The sequence below is a fragment of the Alligator mississippiensis genome, chromosome 5 (assembly GCF_030867095.1).
Source record: "Alligator mississippiensis isolate rAllMis1 chromosome 5, rAllMis1, whole genome shotgun sequence".
In the NCBI taxonomy this organism is placed as follows: Eukaryota; Metazoa; Chordata; order Crocodylia; family Alligatoridae; genus Alligator; species Alligator mississippiensis.
Genome location: NC_081828.1, coordinates 120,399,874 through 120,424,857, shown reverse-complemented (window position 1 = coordinate 120,424,857; position 24,984 = coordinate 120,399,874). Strand labels below are relative to the sequence as shown.

At 42.1% G+C, this 24,984-nt stretch overlaps 1 long non-coding RNA gene across 1 annotated transcript in view; it reads left to right on the top strand.

Moving 5' to 3' along the window:
* Positions 1 to 24,984, top strand: part of LOC132250656 (uncharacterized) — a 51,452-nt gene that overhangs the window by 7,732 nt on the left and 18,736 nt on the right. Inside the window, exon 3 of the long non-coding RNA XR_009462259.1 lies at positions 1,209 to 1,322. This is a non-coding gene — a long non-coding RNA (uncharacterized LOC132250656). The remainder of the gene's footprint in view (positions 1 to 1,208; positions 1,323 to 24,984) is intronic.

The following is a 24,984-nucleotide window of genomic DNA, read 5'->3' as shown; positions in this document are numbered from 1 at the left end:
CATCAGCAGCTAGGGGTGCAGGGCCCCAGAACCCCTGCACCCATCTCCTTGACAGCTGGCAGGCTTCATGGCCTCAACAGGGACTAGCAGGTCTGCAGCTTTCACCCTGCTGCACCTTAACACACAGTGTCACCCATGTCTCGAGTTTTGTTTGTCCGCAGCTTGAGGTACAGTTTCCCCCAAACCCCTGTGCCTATCTCACTGAAACTTGGCAGGCTTTGTGGCCTCAGCAGGGGCTACCACCCCTGCAGTTTTCACCGCCTGTGCCTTAACACACACAGTGTCACCTATATGATGAGTTTGCTTGTCAGCAGCTTGAGATGCAGTGTCCCAGAATCCCCTGCACCTATCTCCTTGAAACTTGGCATGCTTTTTGGCCTCAGCAAGAGCTACCATCCCTGCAGTTTTCACCCCACTGTGGCTTAACACACACAACATGAGTTTTAATTTGAAGACATTGAGGTGCAGTTTCACAGAACCCCCCTGCACCTACCACCTTGAAACTTGGCACACCTCATGCTGTCAGCAGAGGCTACCATCCCTGCAAGTTTAATCCAAATCAGCCAAAAAACAATGAAGTTATAGATATTTCATTGCTTCCCCGTTATACTCTATGGCCAAATCTCTGAATCTTTTCCAAATCGGAAGCTCTGAATTGATTCAGAAAGCCTAAATCTTCCAGCAATTTGATTCAGATTTATAGATTCAGCCTCTGAATCATCCAAATTATGATCCAAAGCTTTGCACAGCCCTATTAGTGGTATAGTTCACATCTGAAGATAAACATTTATGTAAGTACTTTGCTGAATCTCATGTTCCCCCTTGCCTTTATACTCAACACTGCCATGACCAACAATTATTTAAAAAAAATAAAATAATTTTTCCTGTAAGTGTAGGGTTTAAGCTCCAATGATGTTATCTCCTCCTTTTTCTCTTCCTGACTCCCCCTACTTGAAGGTCCAGTTAAAAAACTTTCAAGCTCCAGTGGGATTTTGATTAGTATAATATGGGATTGTTGGCCTAGCTTGACATTTCCCCTTAAGGAATATTACACAGAGAGAAATGAAAAATGGAGTTCATGATGCAGTTATTGCTTTTTGGACATTGTGATCACTTTATGCTCAGTGAAGAGTATGCTATAAGCACCTGGAGTTTTGTAGCTTTCTTGGTTTTAAAACTATTTGACTGTTCTTCTACTTTGGCAATAGAAATGTTGATGATTACTGAAAACATCTGGCCTTGCACTTAGTAAACAGCACAAAGCCCACAAGGAAGCCAATCCTTCTGTGACTTGCAGAGAGTGCATCAATTACTTGTTCCAAGTAGGTACCTTTCTATATTAATTGCCGATTAGCTTCAGTGCAAGTGATTACACAAAGCAGAGGTGGTTTAACATTTTTCAGACTGCCATTTCATTAAGTCCCAGTTATTTTTGTTTGAAACATCCACAATACATTTCCATCAAAAGCAAGGCAGGACCCTAAGGGTATCTGGCCTGGATCCCTGGTTGGGTTGCTTGGCATATGAGGATCACAGAACCTTAGAGGCAATCCACTGGTGGGTCTATCATGAAGCAAAGTACCTTGAACACTCTTTCTAGCTCCTCAGTGAATTTTGTTCTTGTCAATTAAAAGGCAGAGCTTTTGATTTTGTATGACATTTATTTCAATTGTATGTGAATCAAGTCAATGTGGGGAAAGAGAGAGCTATTGTTTTAAAGTCGGGGCAGGATCCAGATAAGGTACAGTTGCATTGTCACCCACCCCTTTTTCACCATGTGGGAGGAGCAGCAGCCAGGGATTTAAGCCCCTGAAGAAGATAATTAATGCCCCCTTCCCAGACATTTCCCTCCATGGTCAGAGGCATGTTCCCTCCTCTTTCACCTACTACTGTTGCTAACCCCACTGTGGGGCCAGGGGACCTAATATTCCACCCCAGTCATGCTATGTGGGGGCCAGGTTCATTTGGGTTCCCTTGTACTGCTTAGTCCTCCCCTCTGTGGTCCCAGTCAGCCAGGAAGCAGGTGCAGAGAAGGGGAAATCCATCTACCCATCACCATCCAGGTGCCTTGCAGAATGGATGGAGTAGCTCTGGATTTCTCCTTGCCTTCAGGACAGTGGGAAGAGTAGCAGGGGCAGTGACAGGTGTGGGAAGGGAAGAGAAGAGGGGAGAATGCTTACCTGCTTTCAGGACTTGCAAAAATCCCCCACTGCTGCTCCTGCAGCATGGTCTGCCTGTCCTGGTGGCAGGGCTGGGTTGAGAGCAGGGTGTGCAACCATATCTGTAGCAACACTCACTGCTCCTGTATCCCTTGTTCCCCCCCCCTTCATAAAATCCTGGATACATTTCTGGTCTTACTGGATTGTTAGGCCACAGCTTTGAACCTGGGGCCTCAGCCTGGTCACCATGGCCACTCATCTAGACCTGCTACTCCACAGCTGACCACCCAGACATGGCAAGGCTAGACTGAAGCCTTCAGCAGGGCCACTCTGTCACTAGAGTGGTTACATAGTGTCAAATATGCCTCTTTGCTTCCCCTCCATATAAACCCTTGTGCAGGAAGGAAAAAAGTGTCAAGGCACCAGGGCTCAATCTAACCCCAGACCCCAGTGTGCTCTTTGACTTTGATTTCTGCCTGAACTCCTGGCTTCCTGAATCAGTTCTTCTTAGACCCCACTCTTGGGCTGACCTCCTGGCTTCCTGACCTGACTTGTCCCTGGATTCTGTTTGCTTCTCCTGTTTTGCACCTCAATCCCCAAGTCTCTCAGACCTGGCTGCCCATACCCCAGTGTGAAAGATTCAGGAAACACTTCCTCAGTCTATCCAAGCAGCAATTTTTTTCAAAGAGGCCTCGAGATACTTTAAAAAAAAAAATAAAATGTTCTTTATGACTGCCAGTTCCTCAAGTAGTAGTCGCAAAATCTCTGCATTTGACATACTCAGTAATCCTGAACAGTCATTTGACAACTACACATGTGATGCTAGTTTTTGTTTTTTGTTTTTTAACTTTCTTCTAAGGAAGAGATGGCTAAGGAAGTTCTAGTTAATTGGAGTTTTGTAGTATGGCATGATGCTGGCTGAAAAAGGAAGATAATAAGCTATTGATCTTTTCACTTTTACCTTAATGAGCTTCAGCAGAATGGGAAATAGTTCAAAGCAGACCCTATAGCACCAATATGAAAACCATAGGGATGCAAAACTCAGTTGGGACTTGTGTGTCCCTATCGTTCATAAAACTCTTTAGAGTAGGGCCCAGGCTGTACTGTGTGTAGGTATACAGTATATGCCAGAGTTCTGTAGCTGATACAGTAGTTCAAATAATATATATATTACACACACACAGACACACTTGGAGACAATGTAGCATACAGAAAGCTGAATTCTCAGTTAGATCCAGGAGCTGTCATGGAGCTGGGTCTAGTTTTCTGAGTCTGGTGCACATTGGAGTTACAGGGGAGCTCAGGGACATTAATGAAGGATTTGTCACAGTAGAGCTCTGTTCTGCTCACCCTCACTTTTGGTCTGCTACTGCCATTTCCCTAATACCTTGGGCCAGGTGCCACTACAGCAGGAAAGAATTAAGAGATCTGCCTCTGCCAGCTTTCCTTGATGGAATTAATCCTGTACAACAGGAGTTTGCTATTGGCCAGTTCACTTAGAGTTGCTTTCAGCTGTTTGCATTAAGGGTTGGTAAGTAGAAAAAGGCACTTTTCAAAGTTGATTTACTTTTTCCTTATGTCTTACTGGTTTCATACTATAACCATGAACACAAATTGGACAAAACTGCTTAACTATTTTTTCACTGTTTCTTCAAAAAGGGTGGTCTGGGTATCATCATCCCAAGCTAATTTTATTCTAGGCCACAGGCAAAACACTTTTCCCCTTAAATTCAGAATGAAAATGGATTTTATCCACCAGAAACTTGGCTATGTATTATCATTATACTGGAATGTAGTTAGTCCTATTTTCATAACAGAAGGGTTTCTGAGCTGGATAGACCTCCCAGAAAATTAAGGCTTCGGTTGCAGAATACCTTCAGAAAAGAATGATTACAGTAAATGAATGCATGGGGGTTTTTTTCAAAAAAAATTGTTGGCTAAGTTTAATATTTGTCTTCTGTTGCCATGGATATATAAACATTGTCAAACAATCTGTCTTTTCTTTCTAACCAAAAAAGTTTCAATCTTTTGTATCGGAACAAAAAGAAAATTACATAAAATTTCAGTGCACATTAGATTTTGTATCAAAAGGCAAGTGCTATTTTACACACATACAGAAGGAGGGGAAAAAAAAAAAGAGAACAAACAAAAACAAAAAAGTCAGTTCACCGTATTCATTTCTTGATATTTGAATGTCTTTGTAAATATGCTGTAAGAACCTAAAAGTTATTAATTAGGAAGAAATCCCAACTTCCTCAAAGCAAATTATGTTCTTCAACTAACCAAAAAAGGAAAAAATAAAACATAAATCAATTTAAGATGATGGGGTTTTTTTAATGGAGGCATCACAATTCATAGGGTCATAATAGTCAACACTTGTACAACTTTTTACAGGCCCCAGTAGTTGCATAAATTTTAGCAGAAATCATTACCCCTCCAATTATTTACTTCCAACATTGATTACTTTCCACTCATAATTACTTCTTTAAAAATAAGTTTCAGTCACAGAGCAGATATGCTACCATGGGACTTGGATGCCACCAAACAGTTGCAGTTCCTACTCTACCCAAAATAAAGTATACACTTTATATTCAGCCCAAACTTGTATCTTTTTGGGGCCTGGCTTTATGGATAATTCAAGTAACAACAGAAAACATAGGTTTTGATGTCCTTCCCCCCTGTGCTTGGCTACCCTACAGGACCTTCTGTGCTATAGTCCCCAATTCCATATGAGAGACAGGACGTGTCAACCTATCTATCCCATCTTACCCAATTATTGGAACTTACAAGATTCACCTCTTACCTCTTCAACTTATTCAGGGTACAAGCATTCAGAGAAGCTCTTCATATTTTTGCAGAATCTTAATCTGTTTGCATGATTCAGTGGTCAACCATATAAAACTAATTAACAGTGAACCTTGAAGAAAAGATACCTCAGAGTTCTGTTATGTATTGCATTGAGAAAACAGTCAGTAGTCAGCTACTTGAGAACTGGTATATCAACTAAATCTCCTGAAAGTTGTTGCATCACAGCAAATTAGGTTCCTTTATGAAGCTCCACTTACACTACAATGATCTCTTCAAAAAGTGTCCAGATCCCAGACCAGCTGAAAATCAGTGAGGTTACAGAAAGTAGAATTCAGGTCCAAAAATTACATATGCACTTTTAATGACAATTTTAAGATAACCTTCCTAATGTTACTGTGGATCTGACTTTGCTCTGACACCAGATTTAATAAGGAATAATTTAATAGAAATCATTACAATGCTGGTGAAAGTAAATGTAGAATCCAGGCATGTGGTATACTTTTTCCTGCAGGTCATCTTTCTGAAGCTTCTATTTTCATCCTGGCATGCTACTTTGTGAAAATCTAACATGAAATGAAAGCTAAAAGCTAACCCTGTTTTTACTCCCTAATCCAATTACTATTTCTTCACAAGGGTGCACTGGATATTGTCATCACAAGCTAATCTAAGGTGCACACAGATTTTCTCCTTGAACTTAGAATTAAAAAAAAAAAAAATGCATCTCAACCACTAGAAAGTTGGCCTTGTATTATTGCACTGGAATGTGGCTAGGTGTATTTGTATAACAGACAGATTCCAAGCTGGACAGACCTTGCAGAAACTTCAAAGATGGTGAGATGGTCAAGATGCAAGTAGGGGGGTAGGGGTCATAGGGGAGGAGAAATCTGTTGGAAATATTTTGCTCTAGCATAACATATGAATCAAGATCCAAATTTCTCAGACGATATCTGCTCCTAGTGCTGTTCATACTCAGTGGGCACATTGACCAATTAGCTCCACAGTAAAGCATCACTGTCTACAAGTGCAGCTCTATTAGGCCACAGGAATTAACACTACTATAGGATAGTACTGCCCAGCACAAGTACTATCGTACTGTGGCATAGTTGCATGTGGCAAAATGCATATGTACATGTTAACAGGACCAATTGGAACATGAGGGTGCTTCAGTGTTGGGGCTGCCTGCTGGGTAGGCCCGCACTGTAGCACTCTTGTGCCCCAGTGAGTCCCTCCGCAGCATGCTGAGCTGGGGTGGAGCAGCCCTAGGCTGGCAATCTGACCCCTGGGGCCCACCACTAGCCGAGGCTGCTCAGCCCCTGCTCAGTGTAATGTGGTCCTGGGCATAAGTGCAAGTTCTGTGCCTGGGAGCAATAAATTCCTGCATGAACTGCACTGCATTAGTTGTACATATAGATTTGCCCAGTTAGTGCTTACTGCCTAGATTTAATGAACATATTTGGCATGGTGGATCACAATGCAGGAAACATATAATCCTTCTGGAAGCAATGGACTAGAAGTTACTATGTTTTGGAGATAGACGAAAATATCCTAACAAAACATTGCAGGTTTGGTCGCTAGACTAAGAACAGTGATCATAAATTCATTAGGCTGGGTGCCCCATTCAGTCCCAGGTTTAAATGAGGAAGTCAAGTGCTCTAGTTCTCTCTTCTCCCCTCCACTCTCTCACCTGCCCTGCCTTGCTAGAATTGTTTAACCTGGGAAAAGGCTGTCCAGGACTCAGATCAACTTCTTGTCCATTGTTAAGCAGTGCACTAGCATACCACAAGGCATAGTGGTCAATTTCATAGTTTGTAGGGTCAGAAGGGACCTTGACAGATCAGCAAGTCAGACCCCCAATTTCATGGCCTCTGGCCTCCCCAACAGCCACGTCCATCCCTTGCAGATATTACCAGTTAATTGTCTGGATGGGCCTTTGGCCCTAGTCCAAGATCTGACCCTTTCAGGCCTCCATGTCTTTAGAAGTCCCAGTGGGCCCTCCTCAGGCCTCTAGGTGCTGTTTCAGCCTCCAGCATCACACCTGGCCTCTGGGCTTCAGTCCATGTTGCTCCCACCTTAGCTTGGGGCCCTAGTTCTGGTACTGACTCACCACTGCTCCTGTCTCACCCCTCAAGCTCAGGACTCACTCCTCAAGGGTTCTGGTCATGTCCCTTGTGGATACAGGTGTCACCATCTGGGATTCTGGTCTAACTTCTCATGGGCTCAGGATTCACTCCAGAGGCTATGGTCTTGTTTCTCTTGGTCTCAGGACTCACCCCTTTGAGAGCTCTGGTCTTGCCCCTCATGAGCTCAGCTTTCCCCCCCTCAGCTTTAGTCTTACACCTCTAGGTCTCAGGCTTCCACATCTTAGTAGCCACGAGTCTGTGCCTACAGCCTAACCCCAGGAAGGCTCTAGGTAATCACATGCCTCTTGGGCATCACTAGGATCTCCGTACAATCCCTGCTAGTTCCAGTGAAAACCACTGGTCTACTATGAACAAAAGAATAAACCTGTTGGCTGTAACACAAATTGCCTCACACTGGGTCCAAACATAAGTCTCAGCTCTTTGGCAGTGCAACCCAAACCTGCCCCTATCCTGGTCATTTTCCCCTGCAAGCCCCCTATGCCTTACTTGCAGAGTCCCACAACAACTCAGGAGTCTATCTAGAAGTCCCCTGCAGCCTCTCTGCTTAGGAACACTTTCCCTTGTATTCTCCAGAGTCAGGATCCCTCCATAGACTCAGTGCGGGGCTTTTATATCCACTAAGCCACAACCCTGAGAGTCATGTGCCTCCCTTTGGTCCACTGCAGGTGTCCTCAATTAGGTTCCCAGGCTGGGCTAACTGCTGCAGCAGTGTCCTTCTTCAGGCTGAGCTCAGTCCTGCAGTACTATTGCTGTGCTACCAGCACTGCAGTTAGCAGTCTGCTGCCCAGGCCACTCTGCCCTGTTGCCTTATTGCTGAGTCACTTACTCTGCAATGGGTGCCTGCAGCTTATCCCTTATGGCCCAGTCTTTCCTGGTTCCTGGCAAGGAACTCCCTGCACCTCGGGCTCCCTGAAGCTTTTTGCCACCCTTGAAGTAAGAGGACATTCCTGGCTCCTTGTTATAGTTAGACACCAGCAAATTTAGATCTTGATCCCATGAAATGCTGATTTTCTTTTATTTCCTTGCTGAATTGATTATGAAAAATAATAAATGAAATAAAGAATTGGTGTTGGGAATGAGTAGTGGTATAAGGATTTGTGAAACCCTCCCTTGTAAGGGCATGCCCAGACTCCTGAGGCAGCCCCCAATTTGTGCACAGTTTTTACCACCCCACCCAATTTGCTGCCCAAGGCACTGCCTGTGCTACCTGGCTGATTATGCTGGCCCTGTTGGAAACTCAAGGAAGGTGTGCTTTTGGAATTAAGTTGCATGTGTTACAAGGTTATATATATTGGCCCAATATTTATTTCAGATGAGCAAATATATGGGAAAGCATAGATAGAGGATACTTTAGTGTCTCAAGAACACTTGTAGACAACTCAGTTTCTGCCCAGTGACTTGTAGAGAATTCCAAACCAGTAAGCTGACTTAAAAAAAAAAGAAAAAAGTAAGTGTCTCATGTGAAACTGCAATAAAAAAAAATTAGGTGGTCCTACTATATCTTGACAGATTCCTGAAGCTTGATGGTCAAGTCCAAGAGTTGGATAGAATGAAATTCTGGTCCTTTGGAAATTATTCCGATTTTAACCAGTGACATCAACTGAACTAAAATTTTATTGTCCCTGGAAAGACTCACATTATATTTATCAACTTTGAATACTGAAAAGAGATATGAAAGCAAGATAACCGGCAGGCCCATTAGCAGAGTCCTCTGCTAAAAAGAGAACAGACTGGCCTCCTACTTCTTCTCCTCCCCATCTTGGTAGAATAAACACGGTTTCCTCGTATTAGTCAGTGCATTGGGAACATCCAATAATCCTTAACCACAATAGTTAATATCACATCTTCCCCTCTCCAGTCTTGCAAACTTTACTTTTATGAAGTTTAGAATAAGCTGTGGGGAATACACTCATAGGTCCTTATATGGATGCAATATAAAGAATTTGTTAGTAAATCTCACAGTTCAGTACACTTCAGACTAGACATGGTAAAGAGTGAGAATACTGCCATTTTACTTAAAAAGGCACATCATCTGATGTGCTTACCAATTTCAGAGACCCAGTAACCCATACATTTATTTAATACTGTATTTACCCAAATTCAAGATGACTTTTGGATTTAAGACAACCTTCCATTTATTAGATTATAGACTTGGAAAATTACAAATGTGTTTTAATTTTTCACATCTAGGATCTAGTAACTGGAGGTTCCTCTTAAATTTCATCACAGTCCCTGTTCCGCCCCCCCAGCCAAGGTGAACGTAGTGTCAGGAAAACAATGGCTGAGGGGCAGGCATCCTGCCCCATGCCTCTTGTCCCCATCTTGCTACTTGCCCTCCACTGTGCCTGTCTTCCTCTCCTGCCATTTGTCCCCCTCTGCTGCTTTTCCCACCCCTACCTGCTTTCCTTTGCAGCTACTCTGGTTCTGGATCTACCAGGGGCATGGAGTAACTGGCCAAGTCAGGCAGTAGCATTGGCTCTGGCTTTAACCCTCAGCCTGGAGTGGGGGCAGGGTTGGGGCTGGAGCACCTTCTCCGATGCTCTGCATACCTCTCTTCTCCATGCTCCCCACTGCTCTCTGCTTCTTCATGATTCCCCTGCTCAGTACACCCTTTCCCTGTGCTCCTTTCCCTCTGTAACACCCGTCACCTGTGCCCTTTCTGTCCACTGTGTCCCTTCCCTGTGCTCCCCGCAGCACTGCACACCCCCTTCCCCTGAGATCTCCCTGATACTGGGTACCCCCTTGCCCCATGCTCCCCCTATTCCATGTACCCTCTGCCTGCTGTATGAACCATCCTGGCCTTGTCCAGGGTTATAGTGGTTGCTGTTTCACTTGTACTCAAATCCAAGATTTGGTTCCCTGATGCTGAGTAGGGAGGAGGACCTTGTCTTAAATTTGAGTAAATACAGTACTTACTGAACATGGCAGGATCTTTTGCTTAGTCTATCAATTATTTCTACAGCAATCTGGAAAACATATATCATGTTTTAAGTAACATTTGCTGTAATACTAAAGAAAAAATGCTTGTCAAATACTGTATGGAAATGAAATTAAGGATCTTTGGCTTTAAATGTCAAGTCTCAGTAACCCAAGAGAACCTCATGAAGTTGAGCAGCATTTGCTATTACAATGGAGACAAATCAGGATGAATTAAAAATGGGATATTTAAACCTCACCCCCTTCATTTTCAAGTACTATTGACTTAAGTGGATTTTTTTTTTTTAAGTTCCGGTATGGTAGTCTATACAGGCACATCCTGTCTATTATTTTTAACACAGTTTTTTGTGTGTGAATTATACCTACTCTGGGTGACTGGCTACTCTATAATATAATGGATGTAGTCAAAAGGTTGCCTAAGGTAGAATATTTTATTAGGTCATTTAATATATCAGCAGCATCTTGTTCCTGAGTTAATCACTGGGCTGAACCCTTACTTTGCATTTAAAATTTGGGTACAGCCATAAAAATGACTCAGGAAAAATGACATCTTAGTATTCCCCACTTACTCTCTTCCAATGACTTTCACATCAAATTTACTCAGTTTACAAGTCACAACTTGATTTCCCCAGCTGTCAAACCATGAAGCTCAACCCGACATCAAAAAACAATCAAGCTGTGGTCTCTCTCTTGCTCTTTCAATCTTCACATCACTAACACCAACAAGGATTCTGGAACCATAACTGGTAATTTTTTTTTGATGATGGAGGAGGCAGAATAAAATATATCCTGCTCTCTCACGGGCATTTCAAAACTGCACTGTATTAATTTGCATTTTTTGTAACTATCCGTGGAGTCATGTGGTATCAAAAGGGCTTCATCTTTTTTTCCTTGATCTTTAATTTCCTGCTTTCCTATGTGAAACAATTCTTAGGCACCTTAGGATTTGGGGCTACTCTGGCAAACTCCTATGGAACTCAGCAAGTCTGATTCTCATCTCCTATTGGTGCAAGTCAGGAATTAATCCACTGAAGCTAATAAAGCTGCAGCAGTATAAACACTGACACTGGTATGGTGAACAGAATCAGACCCTTTGGAAATTTATGAAAGGAAAAAAACCCCCATCAAGTCAAGTCATCTGTCACCTCAAAATTTTGGATAAATTTAATTTAAAAACATTAAGCTGTAGAATCCAGAAAGAATCAATATTTTGAACATGTAGTAATACTCAATAATAAGTCAAAATATACCAGTAGTTACTGATATTTGAATTACTGTCATTAGACTCTACACTAAAAGTATAAAAAAAGACTGGGTTATTTCTGTATACAGTAACAATTGTCAAATGATTATTTTATAATACCGACTACTTATATAAAAGTTATATGTATGGAACCTACCTAGGTAAAGCACGCAGAATTTGGCTAAATATCTCATACCAATAAATTGTATACTAACTTTCAGGACTATAATCTAGGGAACAAAGTGAACTACAATATATTAAATGTAAGATAAATTTTTTGGAAATATGTCCCTAAATGTGTGAAGCTTAATCTACTGTACTAACATTTCTTACAGAAAAAAGACATGTATTGTTGTCTAGAAGCTTCAATATTTATCTCTCTGTTCAACTATTATATATTGAATTATAGTCTCTGTGTTTCATATCAGGCTTCTAATCAGGAGGTTTAAATCAACATTTCAAGTTGTTAAATACACTTGGAAAAACTTTTATACCGATAAGTGTATCACAGCAAAACAACCTGATTCTCTGGTTGCACAATGAGGCTTAGAAACTTGGGAAATGCTACATCAGAATGGTCCATTAAATCTTGTAGCCTTCATTAATGGGGCCATTTCTGAATGTTTTATAGGCATGTGAAAACTCATTGAGACACCAAATAGTCGTAGTACAGTATGCCAAGAAACTTTTGAGAGAGTGTGGGCAAGGGAAACAAGAAACTGAAAAGCAAACTTATTACAGGTGTAAAAAAAAATGTATTTATAATTAGATTTCCTAACAGTGTGAAGTCCAGCCAGTTTTATTTCCTGAAGTGTCCTCTATACCAAGGGTTTTCAAACTTTTTAACAAATGTACCCCCCGCAGCCAGATGTCAGGTGGTAGGGAGGGGGTGGCATGTGGCCAGACATGGAGCAGGGGCTGGGGGGGAGGGTGGCACACAGCCAGATGCATTGTGGTGGTAGCATGGGGTGGTGGTGGCAGCAGCTGCTTCTCCCTCCTCCTCCTCTGGGCCTCCTGGGATGCGGCAGCACGGGGTGGTGGGTGGCAACACTCTGTCCCAACCTGCCCATGTGTACCCCCTAAGGCCTTCCCAAGTACCCCTGGGGGTACATATGCTTCTGGTTGACAACCCCTGCTCTATACAATGAGAGGAAGTCTTCCCTTTATCTATGCAAACCCAGTCCTCATTACATGGAAGTAAAGGGAGTTTTGCTCATCATCGCAACAAAAAAGATTGGGCCATCATAATTTAAGGGGAATTAATATTGTTTTTTCCTTTTTTATGCATACTGCTTAATCCAGAACCAATTTGTTTTTTTACAAAGTGTGTAATCCAAACTATTTTTTTTAGTAGTTCACTAATAACAGTTAGCACCTCTTCCCTTCAGAGTGTTTTGCAAATACTATTTCTGATTCAGTCCTCCTCTGGAGAGCTGCGGGAAGATTTCAGTTCTAGAAAAGAATAGGTAGAGTGCATCCCTGTGAGCAGAAACATGTGTCCCTCTTAGGACAAATAGCAGCGGCACATATTTGTACTGCTGCTAGTTGTCTCTGGGTATGCTCCTGTATGTGCACTCTGGCATGCATCAAATTGCCCTGGGTGGGGTAGAAGATGTGAGCTGGCCCCAGCAGTCTTACCTGGGGTCCTGAGGGCTTCCCAGGGCTGCAGTGGAACCTATCTGGCCAGGCTCTGGTTTCAAGCTGCAGCCACATGCGCCACCCTGTTTTTTTTTTCTGGTGTGGGTTTTTTTAGATACCAGGATTTCCTGGTATCCAATTTTGCCCCCAACATTGCAAATAATTTCTAATTTTGCTGCCATGCTGGAAATAAATCCTTTGAAGCTAATAAAGCTGTAGCAGTATAAACACTAAAACTGGTATGATGAACAGAATCAGAGCCACTGGAAAAATATGGTGAAATAATGAGCACTGTGAACAGAATCACAAATGCCCCATGCATTTCATGGCACCTCAAAATGCTTTGAGGTGCCACAAACTGCATGTTCGCACTTGTGGAGATGCACCTGGATGTTTTCCATATCATCTTGTATGGAGTTCCCAAAAGGCAAGGACAGCTTTAAATTGGAGGCAAAAGCCATAAGTACTCTACCCAGGGAAGTCTGACTTCTCATTTCTGATGTTACAGTGGCTAAGTCCAGGTTCATTTTCCTCTTCCTCTACACATGAAGATATTGTGATGGAGAGCTATACTAAGATAATGCCAATGCTAGGCATTGAACTCTAAGTGGCTACATTCCTTTAAGAGAGCATGAGATGGGATCCTTTTAAGACTTTCTTACTTTTTATGTGTATGTACTGCAGTAGCAGGCAGAGGCACCAACCAGGGCCAATAGTAAAAAACTGTTCCATAGAATGTAGTCTAAATGTACACTATGCAGACAAAGGAAATCATAACCTTATTATACGACTAGTGAATTGCCCATCAAGAATGACAGGGGGAAGGGAAGCTTGCTAGACCTAACCCTATCTTCCCCCCACCCCCCGAGCTGTTGCTGCCTCCCAGGAGCAGGGGGGGGAGGGGGAAGGGCGTAAGCTTGTCCCGCTGTCCCAATCATCCAGCACCCCATGCCGCCTCCAGGGAGCAGGGCCAGGGGAGCAGCTCCATTACTTCTATTCCCACTGTGATTGTAGCGCTCTGCCAAGTTGCCAATGCCTCCTGTCCATAACGCTCTTGGAGCACTCTGATTGGTTGTTTCAGTAACCAGAGTGCTCCAAGAGTGTTATGGACAGACAGACAGATGGACTAAGCCCTTTATTATATTTGAGTTTTGCTTGTGCCTCTATTCTTTGACATGCCAAAGATCCCTAAGAGAGTCTTTAAGAACGGTAGGAAGAAATCTTAAAAATTCTAAATCTCAGTCCAGTGCCTAAAGTGAAAGACATTGGTGGTGAAGTCACTGACAAAGACACTTCCTGCTGGTGTTTTCTTTGTATTTAGATATTTCCAAATTGATGCAAGTTAATTGTTTTTTTAAATACATTCTAAAAACACTTAGAGAGGATTTACATGTTATTAACAAAACCTCAATATAGAGGTAACCCTAATCAGAGCAGCCCTCTTCCCCCCAGCATAATCTGCCCCCTCCCCAGCAGAAACAGAATTGTTAAATAATGTTTGGAGTCTAGCCATTACTGTTTAGAAACTAGAATCTGCTGAATATCTTCCAGTTAACATTCTACAAAACAAAATGGCTAATTAGTAATTAAGCTTCTAGGAAAGATGTCTATCTCCAAGTAAAACATTTAACACTTGTATCTGAAGCAGGAAGAATTCAGGATGAACCATAATTTAAACTTTTACTTTTCTATATTAAACAAATCACAATTTAATATGGCAACAGGACAACAGCTGAACAGGAGACAATAACTGGACAATAATTCAAGACAACAGGAGCAGCAGGTGACCTACACAAAGGAAGATGGACAGAGCATGGAAAGAATCCTCTAAAACAGGGGTGGGCAAAATATGACCCATGGGCCAGATCTGGCCTACCAGGCTATTCTATCTGGCATGTGGGGCCCCTAGAAAAATTAATAAATTTATATTTTTTTGCTCCTGGCTGCCTGTCAAAGCTGAAAGGAGCCAGGGACAGTAGGACCCAGCAGGAGCCCTCAGCAGGACTGAGCAGCCCACCCCTGCCAAACCCCCAGCCATTTCACTCTTCCTGCCCCTGCCTTGCTCTGGCACCATGTGGCTCCTGGCTGTATGCCAGACTGGGAAGCACAAGGCCCCGCTGGTAAGAGTGTGTGTACACACACACACTACACAAATGCATGTAAATCAGGACAAAAATATTTTTTTAAACCAATTTAATGAGTGCTGTAGGTGTTTGGTTTTTAGAATATAATTTGGTATGTTTCTGGTTCCAGGATGGCAAAATCCCTTGTTGAAAGGAGTACTTCTTGGGGAAGGGGAAGGATTTCTGGTGGCAAAAGTCAGGGGTTAGAGGGCAGGACTTTTGGTCACAAGATGGTGACAAGGGGGCTGGGCACCTGTCAAGGGACAGGGCTACCCATGAGGCCCTCAACAGCTTGCTAAAACTCAGTAAGCAGCCCTCCACCCTAAATAATTGCCCACCCCTGCTCTAAAAGATACACTGGAAGAGCAGTCAGAAGCAGGAGAGGACAGTCATGGTAGGCAAGAAAAAAACAACATTTTAAGAGGAGCACAGCTGTGTCAAAAGCAGTTGGATGGATGAGGATGGATTACTTGTTCTGGGATATGGCCCAGAAGTAGTAAGTATAAACTTGGGGAAAGTGGATTAGAGAGCATCTGGGATGGAACTTGAGGAAACTTCAGACAACAATTGTAGATGGTATATTCAGTGAACTTAGTGAGGAAACAAAGATGAAGGGCTAGTTTTAAGAAGCAGGTAAGATTTTAAGAGAAGAGATACCAAGTCATGCTTGTTTTATCAGGGAAAAGGATGAGATTAAAAAGGTTAAACAGAAGAGTATGGGATACGGTTTGAGATGGGGTCACTGTGGCAAGCGGAGGTATCATAGGAATAGGGAAGACAACAAATATCTGTACCGGGAACAAAAAAGGGAAGGAAATATATGAAGGGAGGAGGGATGGGAAGGTCAAGCTAAGGGGAGAGGAAATGTCATTTTGTGTTTTAGCAATTAACTTTGAAAGAAGCAGCGAGTTCCTATTTAGAGATAGAAGGGGAGTCAAAGGTGGGGAAAAAAGGTGGATACAGTTTATTTAAGTCAGAAAGTAGAGTTGTTTAGCTATGAAGATGACAAAGTTGAAGGAGAAAAGTGTGAATTTTTAGGGGCAGAAATCAGTCTGGTAATGGGATCTTTATAAGAGAAGTTCTGAGGCCAAGAGCAAGAACAGAGAAAGCAGATATGGTTAGCTAAGGTTGGGGCTTGACAGGGCAGACCTTGTGATGGGATCCATTTGTCTGTGTGTTTAGCAAGCAAGATCTTGTGATATTTCATGTGATGTCCCGAGAACATGGTTTTCCTGATTGTTGACCAGGCTTGTGGACTATATAAACTGTGTGTACAGAGATTCTACTTTAGGTATCTCATGGCTTCTATTACCATACAATCTTTCTTGATTCTCACAACTCCTCAATGAAGTAGGGAAGTGCAATTTACAGAAGGGAAACTGAATCACTGAGAAACTAACTGACTTGCCAAACCAGCAGTCTGTGGCAGAACACAGGTAGCCAAAGTCTGGAGCTGAAGCTGCAACCATTGGAACAGCATTTCTATCACAAAGCTCTGCGCTAAACCCAGCAAACTCTGGCAATATTTGCTACTGGTTAAAAAAAAACCAAACAGATGCAGGTCATATATGATGAATCAAAATAAGTTATTACTTTAGTATTGATTCTTAGTACCTTGATTTTAGAATCCCCAAGTTAGTGGGGCGACAGTCAGCTCATCATACTGCATTTGTACCAGCTGATGCAGCTCCTAAAAACTGTAGCCTAAATAAGCAGCCATCAGTGCCCCATTTTCATGCAAAACTTATCACCATTATGTACAAGCGCAACAGGACCTGAAGTAATCATGCTGTAGACCACATTAAGGCCTTTGTGTATGAAGTGACTGTTACACCCATTGCCCTGAAGTATCAGGTCATACAGTGTCTATCAATCTAGATCTAGATGACACACTGTCTCTATGCCTCCTACGCTCTCTGCCTCATATCAATTTAGTGGGAGTATAATTTCAGCTAGACATTCTGTCATGCCTTTCACTATTTTTTGATGACTACTTCTTACAAACAGGCAGGAAGTTTGAAATAATAGTGTCTGTGACAGAAATCTGGTACCTAAAGAATGCACTGAAGGGATAAAACTTGCTATTCTACATAGTTGGTAGAAAAAGAAATAATGATTTTTGTTATACATTCCAAAAATGTTGATATTGTTTGAAGTATTTGGAATGGACCTACCTTTGTCTTTTTTACTTTTGTTTGTGCAATATTTCTGTCACTTACTTCCTAAACTATTGCATTAAAAACATCAAAAATAGATATGTTTGTTCATTGAAAACTAAGGTCTTAGCTAGCAGAGTTTAAAAGAAACTTGAATAAAACTTAAAATATTAAAAAAAAAAAAGAATTTGACAGCATTAAAAATACATTGATTTCTCAAAAAAATAGAAGATGGTTCTTATCTCGTGCACACTATTAAACAGAAATAGCTCCAGTGAAGTAAGTGAAATCATACTGGCATAGAATTGCTGAAAATGACATCAGAGTCAGGACTTGTGATTTAGTTTCTTAGAAAGGATTTTTTAACTAAGCATTTCATCCTTCTCCCATTGAAGCCAGAACAAAACTTTCTTTGCCATCAGCTGGAAGATAATCAGACTTTATAGTTGATGAAAGCTGCAGTCCATTTGGCTTGGGGATATTTCAGAACCCATAGAATTTATCTCCTAATAAACCCATGCTTCATGAGTGTGGAGTCTTTTTATCAACCTTATGCCTTAACTTGCTCAGAATCTGCATGTACCTTGTTGACTGATAAATATATATTCTGTTGTTACATTTTTATGGAATAACAGCTTTCTATATTTACCTGAATCTCAAGAGCACTAGAGGAATGTGCGTGTGTTCATCGCAAGCATGATCTATCTATCATCTTTCAGGCTTAAAGTATTCCACAGATCTGTACAAAGGAATCACACACAGCTAGCTAGCACGGTGACTGTAAATGTTGCATGTCAGCTGTACTGAATTGAAATAGAACCCACACATGCCTAGATTGTAGATTCGGGGGGCTGGGCGGTGAAAATAGGGATCATTAGCAGAACCTTAGCCTTAACATCTACTCATAAGTACTACCCAGGGGATCTTAAAACTTTTGTCTAGGCAGCTGCTGATATGGGAAGAAAGAAGTTTGTAGACCAAAAATACCACTTGTCCCCAGAATTCTGGCAGAAAACGTGTGACCTGGTGCCCATTTACCTAGGGAAAGCCCTTTACAGACCCTATGCTATTTCTATCACCCCACCTCAGGCATGTCCTTACATTAAACAGAGTCTAGAAGTAGATAAATCCTAGTAGGTCATCTCATTAATCCCTCCACTAATGTAGGATTTTCCCCTACAGTCTGCCTGAACGTTTTTTTCTTCTCGCGTTTAGTTCTAAATGATTCAAAACAGAAGGACATATTTCCCCTTCGGAGATAAGTCTACAATTTAATGATCCTTCCCATTAGGGAAATTTTCCCAGCACTTCTGGAACTTCTTTGTGCATGCGTGTATGTGCGTGTGTTCCTTTTCAATAGAACCAAGATGGTTGTTGTTATTTTAAATGATACAAATAACTTGCAGTAAGTGAAGTACTTAAATTATGAGAGACAGATTTGGTTGATTCATTTGGTCCTTTCATTGCCCAAAGGGCTCTTATTTTAGCCACCCAGTTTCCTTGATCTTAATATTTCTTTCACTTAACCAACTTGATATTATATATATTTTTCATCTGGTACGAAATTAGACAGACCAGAAGTGATACCTTTTGCCAATTCATCTTCACTTACACTTTCTTCATTCAGCCTGTCAGACACTACTGGGGAACGGAGACAAAGCTAGAGCATGACAAATAGGCCTTGTGATTGTTTTCAACATGCCACAAAAAAGTAGGACAAAATATCTTAATGTTTTCCTCTTTCCCTTCATCCTTCATTCAGCAGAGATTTGCTGTCATTTATAAAGGTCACTGGCCTATGAAGCATCAGAGAAAGTGAAAAACTTTTTCTGTTTCTCCATGTATGCATTTAAGTAGCACTGGTAATACAATGTCTGTAAAACTAAGGTTGCAACTACAGCTTGTCAAGATCACTTTAGCAGAGAGGATTTCAGCCAACTATCCTCAGCCTAATTATATCTGTCCAGACAGAGCTTTCCCTGTAAGCCAAACAAAACAGCAGATTAATATAAAACATTCTCAAAACTAATAATAACCCTGGCAGTTTTTATTCCAAAGCTTTTGGAAGATTTTTAAACAAATCACTTTAGCCCAGTGCAGAAGGACCCACCAACAGCCAAGGGAATCACTGATCTGGTACAGAAGTTTGACTCCCTGATCTAACCTAAATTGGTTAAGTTTGAGTGCACATTGATCCAGGTCTATCTTAGACTGGGTTCTGCCATTTTTAAACCACTCTATGGGCATTTTTACACATGCTCTGGGAGTGTGTGTGTGGGGAGGTGCTTTAATTAGAGTGGCTCTGAGAGCCATTCGAATTCAAGCACCCAGAGTGTCTCACGTATTAGCACCCCTGCACTTCAAAATAGTGGTGGGGGTGCTTAATCTAAAGCTCATCAAGTGAGCTTGAGATAAAGTGCCTGTTTGCCATTTTGAAGTGTGGGGACACTAATACACGAGATATGGAGGTTGCCTGGTAATTATCACACTACAGCCGACTCGATTAATTGAGTCTGCTCTGGCACAGTACAATTACAGTGAGTCAGAGCAGCCTCTAGGCTCATGTACAGGCACCCTAGTTGTGATGAACTTCTGTACTGTTATGCATTTAGACTGGCTTTCAAGCACTTATGCCGGTAAAAGTGTAATGACTATATCTGGCCACTTAAATCTCACTTTAGCAGCACAAAACTATTGTACATTCTAGAAGTACAGTTGATTGAAAAAATACTATTTGACTTGTTATCATGGTAAAAAAAATCAGGTAATTTTAATAAAATCAAGCTTTACATGAATGATGTGGGAACTTGTGATTGAAAATTTGAAAATTAAAACATTTTTATTTCGAAAGCCACCAAGGTAACTCAAAAGGGGTGCCAATAGACGTGCTCTAAAGTGTTCTAATTTGACTGTGTCGGAGCAGATTAATTGAGTCTGCTGGATAAATCTAATTAAAATGCTCCAGCGTGCCTTATCATCATGTGTATTAAGCATTCAATATTTTAAAATGACCATGGGGGCGCTTTAACTAAAACTCATCAACTGATGTGTTAAAGTGCCACATCGGCATTTTGAAATGCAGGATGCTTAATACATATGACAGCAAGGCATTTTAATTAATGATGAGTAGGTGGTTTGGGACCTATAAAAAATGTAGAATACTACAACTTACTATGTAATTCTTGAAAATTAAACTTGTTTCCTTTATTAGATTCTCTGAGTTTCCAAAAAAAAAGGAATCACAAGAAGAAAGCACAAACCCTTCCTTTATTCTGAATTTGTCTAGCTTCAATATATAGCCATTGGCTCTTGTCATACCTCTGCTAGCCTAAAGAGCCCCCTTTTCTCAATTTTTCTGTTCACCCTGTATCTATGTCTAGACCAAGATGATGTCACCCTTAACCTTTTCATGCAACCTTTAACCATTTATAGCATCAGCATTTTAATTTTCAAAGTAGACTGTAGTCTAGAAAAGCTCATGCCTCTCAGAACAAGTTCCTCTTTACCCTGCCTCCTGCCTACCCCCCCCTTTTTTTTTATTATGATGTTGAACACAAATTTGCTCCTGAAGTGGCCCTTATAAACTAAGTTTTTTAGATGATTGGCACTGTGGATGCCAGGGAGAGAAGTCGACATGATATACCTTGGCTTTAGCAAGGCTTTTGGTATGGTCTCGCATAATATTCTTGCAAGCAAGCTAAGGAATTATGTGCTGAATGAATGGGCTGTAAGGTGGACAGAAAACTGGCTGGATCGTTGGGATCAGAGGGTAGTAGTCAACGGCTCGATGTCTACTTGGCAGCCAGTGTCAAGTGGAGTGCCCCAGTGGCTGGTCCTGGGTCTGGTTTTGTTCAATATTTTCAATCACCTGGAAGATGGGATGGAGTGCACCCTTATCAAGTTCATGGATACCAAGCTGGGGGACAATAGTAGATACGATGGAGGGTAGATCTAGGATTCTGACAGACCTTGACAAATTGGAGGACTGGACCAAAAGAAACCACAAGGAGCATCATTGCAGACAGGCTTACTAACCTAATGAGGAGGGCTTTAAAACTAGGTTTGCTGAGGGATGGAGACCAGAGCCCTGAGGTAATTAGGGACGTGGGAGACCTGGAGGAAGTGCACGCAGTAGAGGGCAATAGGGGAGGTGCTCTCATACTGCCTGAGAAATCAGGGTAATCAACTAGTTACTTAACATGCCTGTACACAAATGTACAGAGCCTGGGAAACAAGCAGGAAGAATTGGAAATCTTTGTACAGTCACAGAAGTATGACACGATTGGGTTAACAAAGACTTGGTGGGATAGCTCACATGACTACTGAACTGTCATGGATGGGTACAGACTGTTCAGGAAGGACAGAGAGAGAAGGGGAGAAGGAATTGCACTATATGTAAAAGCGCCATATGATTGCTCAGAGCTCCAGTATGAAACTGGAGATAGCCCCGTTGACAGTCTCTGGGTTAGGGTCAAAGGAGAGAGGAACAAGGGTGATGTCATGGTGGGTGTCTGCTATAGACCACCAGACCAGACAGAAGTAGTGGATGAGATTTTCTTCAAACAACTTAGCGGAAGCTTCCCAATCACAAGCCCTGGTTCTCATGGGGGACTTCAATCACCCTGATGTCTGCTGGGAGGGCAAAACAGCAATGCTCAGGCAATCTGGGAAGTTTTTGGACAGTGCTGGGGACAACTTCATTGTACATGTGCTGGAGCAGCTAACTGGGGGCCATGCTCTTCTTGATCTGCTGCTCACAAACAGGGAAGAATTGTTGGGGAATGTAGTAGTGGATAGCAACTTGATCAGCAGTGACCACAAGATGATTGAGTTTGGGATCCTGAGGAAAGAAAGCATGGAAAGCAGAACAGTAAGGACCCTGGATTTCAGAAAAAGCAGACTTCAGCTCACTCAGGAAACTCATGGGCAGGATCCTCTGGGAAGCCAATCTGAGGGGGAAAGGAGTCTAAGACAGCTGGCTATACATCGAGGAAGCCTTACTGAAAGTGCAGGAACAAACCATCCCAATGCACAGGAAGACTAGTAAGTGGCAGAAGACCAGCTTGGCTTAGCAAGGAACTCTTCAGAAATCTAAATCAGAAAAAGGAAGCTTACAAGACGCGGAAATTTGAACAAATTAATAGGGAGGAGTATAAGAGTATTGCTCAGGCATGCAGGGATGAAGTCAGGAAGGCCAAAGTGCAATTGGACTTTCAGTTAGCAAGGGACATGAAGGGTAACAAGAAGAGTTTCTACAAATATGTCAGTAGCAAAAGGAGAATCAGAGAGAGTGTGGGTCCTTTACTGAATGGAGGGGGCAACCTTGTGACAGAGGATGCAGAAAAGGCTGAAGTGCTCAATGCCTTCTTCGTCTCAGTCTTCACAGGCAAGGTCAGACCCCACACTACTGCACTGGGCAGCACATTTTGGGAAGGATGTAAGCAGCCAACAGTGGTGAAAGAACAGGTTAGGGATTACTTAGAAAACCCGGACGTATACAAGTCCATAGGGCTGGACAGGGGGCACCCAAGGATGGTGAGACAGTTGGCTGATGAGATTGCAGAACCACTGGCCATCATCTTCAAAAACTCATGGTGATCAGGAGAGGTCCTGGATGATTGGAATAGGGAAAACATAGTGCCCATATTTAAGAAAGGGAAAAAGAAGGATCCAGCAAACTACAGACCAGACATTCTCACCTCAGTCCCAGGAAAAATCATGGAGCAGATCCTCAAGGAATTCATCTCAAAGCACTTGGAGGAGAAGCAGGTGATTAGGAACAGTCAGCATGAATTCACCAAGGGCAAGTTAAGCCTGACCAGCCTGATTGCCTTCTACAATGAGGTGACTGGCTCTTTGGGTGTGGGGAGACGACTGGATGTGATATACCTTGATTTTAGCAATTTTTTTTCTTTTATTTCCACAAAAATCTTGTTGGTCTAATACCATCTCTACGATAAGTCCCGATTGATTTTAGCAAGGCTTTTGATACAGTCTCCCACAACATTCTTATGGCCAAGGTAAAGAAGTGGGTGAATAGACTGTAAGGTGGATAGAAAACTGCCTGGAGCATTGGATTTAGAGGGCAGTAATCAACAAGGACAAGTGCAAAGTCCTGCACTTAGGATGGAACAATCCCATGCACCAGTACTGGCTAGGAGCTGACTGGCTGGGCAGCAGTTCTGCAGAAAAGGACCTGGGGGTTACAGTGGACAGCAAACTGAATGTGAGCCAACAGTGTGCCCTTGTTGCCAAGAAGGCTAATGGTATACTGGGCTGTCAGTAGAAGTGTTGCCAGCAGGTCAAAGGAAGGGATTATTCTCCTCTATTCAGCACTGGTGAGGCCATATCTGGAGTACTGTGTTCAGTTTCGCACCCCCCCTACAGAAAGGACATGGACTAATTGGAGAGAGTCCAGAAGAGGACAACAAAAACAGGCAGGGGGCTGGGCCACATGACTTCTGAGGAAAGACTGAGGGAACTGGGTTTATTTAATCTAGAGAAGAGGAGACTGAGAGGGGATTTAATAGCAGCCTTCAGTTACCTGAAGGAGGGATCAAAAGAGGATAGAGCTAGACTGTTCTCAGTAGTGGCAGATGACAGAACAAGGAGCAATGGTCTCAAGTTGTTGCAAGGGAAGTGTAGATTAGATATTAGGAAGAATTTTCTCACTAGGAGGGCAGTAAAACACTGGGGAACAGGTGACCCAGAGAAGTGGTAGAATCTCCATCCTTGGAGGTTTTTATGACCCGGGTAGACAAAGCCTTGACTGGGGTGCTCTAGTTGGGGATGTAATCCAACCTCCTTTGAGTAGGGGGTTGGACTACATGACCTCCTGAGGTCCCTTCCAACCCTAATTTTCTATGATTCTGGGCATGTCTATGTGTGCAATTAATATGACTGAATATATTATTCTGGCTCAATCTAAACCAGAGTAAACTAATCCTGACATCAATATTTACATGTATGTTTAAGTGCAGTAATTTACTGTGGCATAGGATAATACCTGTGTCCGATGGGACTATCATATGCTGGAGTTAATTAATTTACTGTGCACTAATTTTGGCACACGTGCAGTGCAGACAGTGATGTTTTACTGTGCACTAAATAAGTTTAATGTGCAATAAAGCGCACGTGTAGATGTGCCCACTATGATTCCATGATCTTGACTACATGCCTTTACACAGCAAGAACACTCCAGCAGTGAAAGAGCTTATATCTTTGAAAGAGCCACCCAAACACCCAGCACAAACTCACTAAAATACAGAGAGAAAACCCCCATTGACTAGACAATCCTGGTTGTTACTTACCGTCCCATGTTAGAACCTCTGAGAAAAGTCATCAAACAATTGAAAGCTTTTCTAGAAGAAGACCACATCCTTCGGAGAAATATTTTCTATCTCCTCCTGTTGGCTTTCAAAAACCTTTTAATCTTGCCCAACTCATCATTAGAGGAGATCTGCTCACTAAGCACCAAATGGAGTAAGACCCTGCCTAAATAACAAATGCAAAATCTACCAACCTATCTCCACCATCATCACAAACACCCTGTAAAATGAAACCAACAAAATCTATGGATCCCACACATGTCTATCACAGAATGTGATGCATGTCATCCAGTGCAGCCTCTGAAATAAATTCTCAAAGAAAAATAAAAAAGAACAGAAACATCCAATGACCAGTGGGAGAGCAATTTTTACAGAACAGCTGTTTTATCTTTGACCTCACAATCCTTGCACTTAAAAGGAACCTTTACAATACCTTTAGAAGATGGAACTG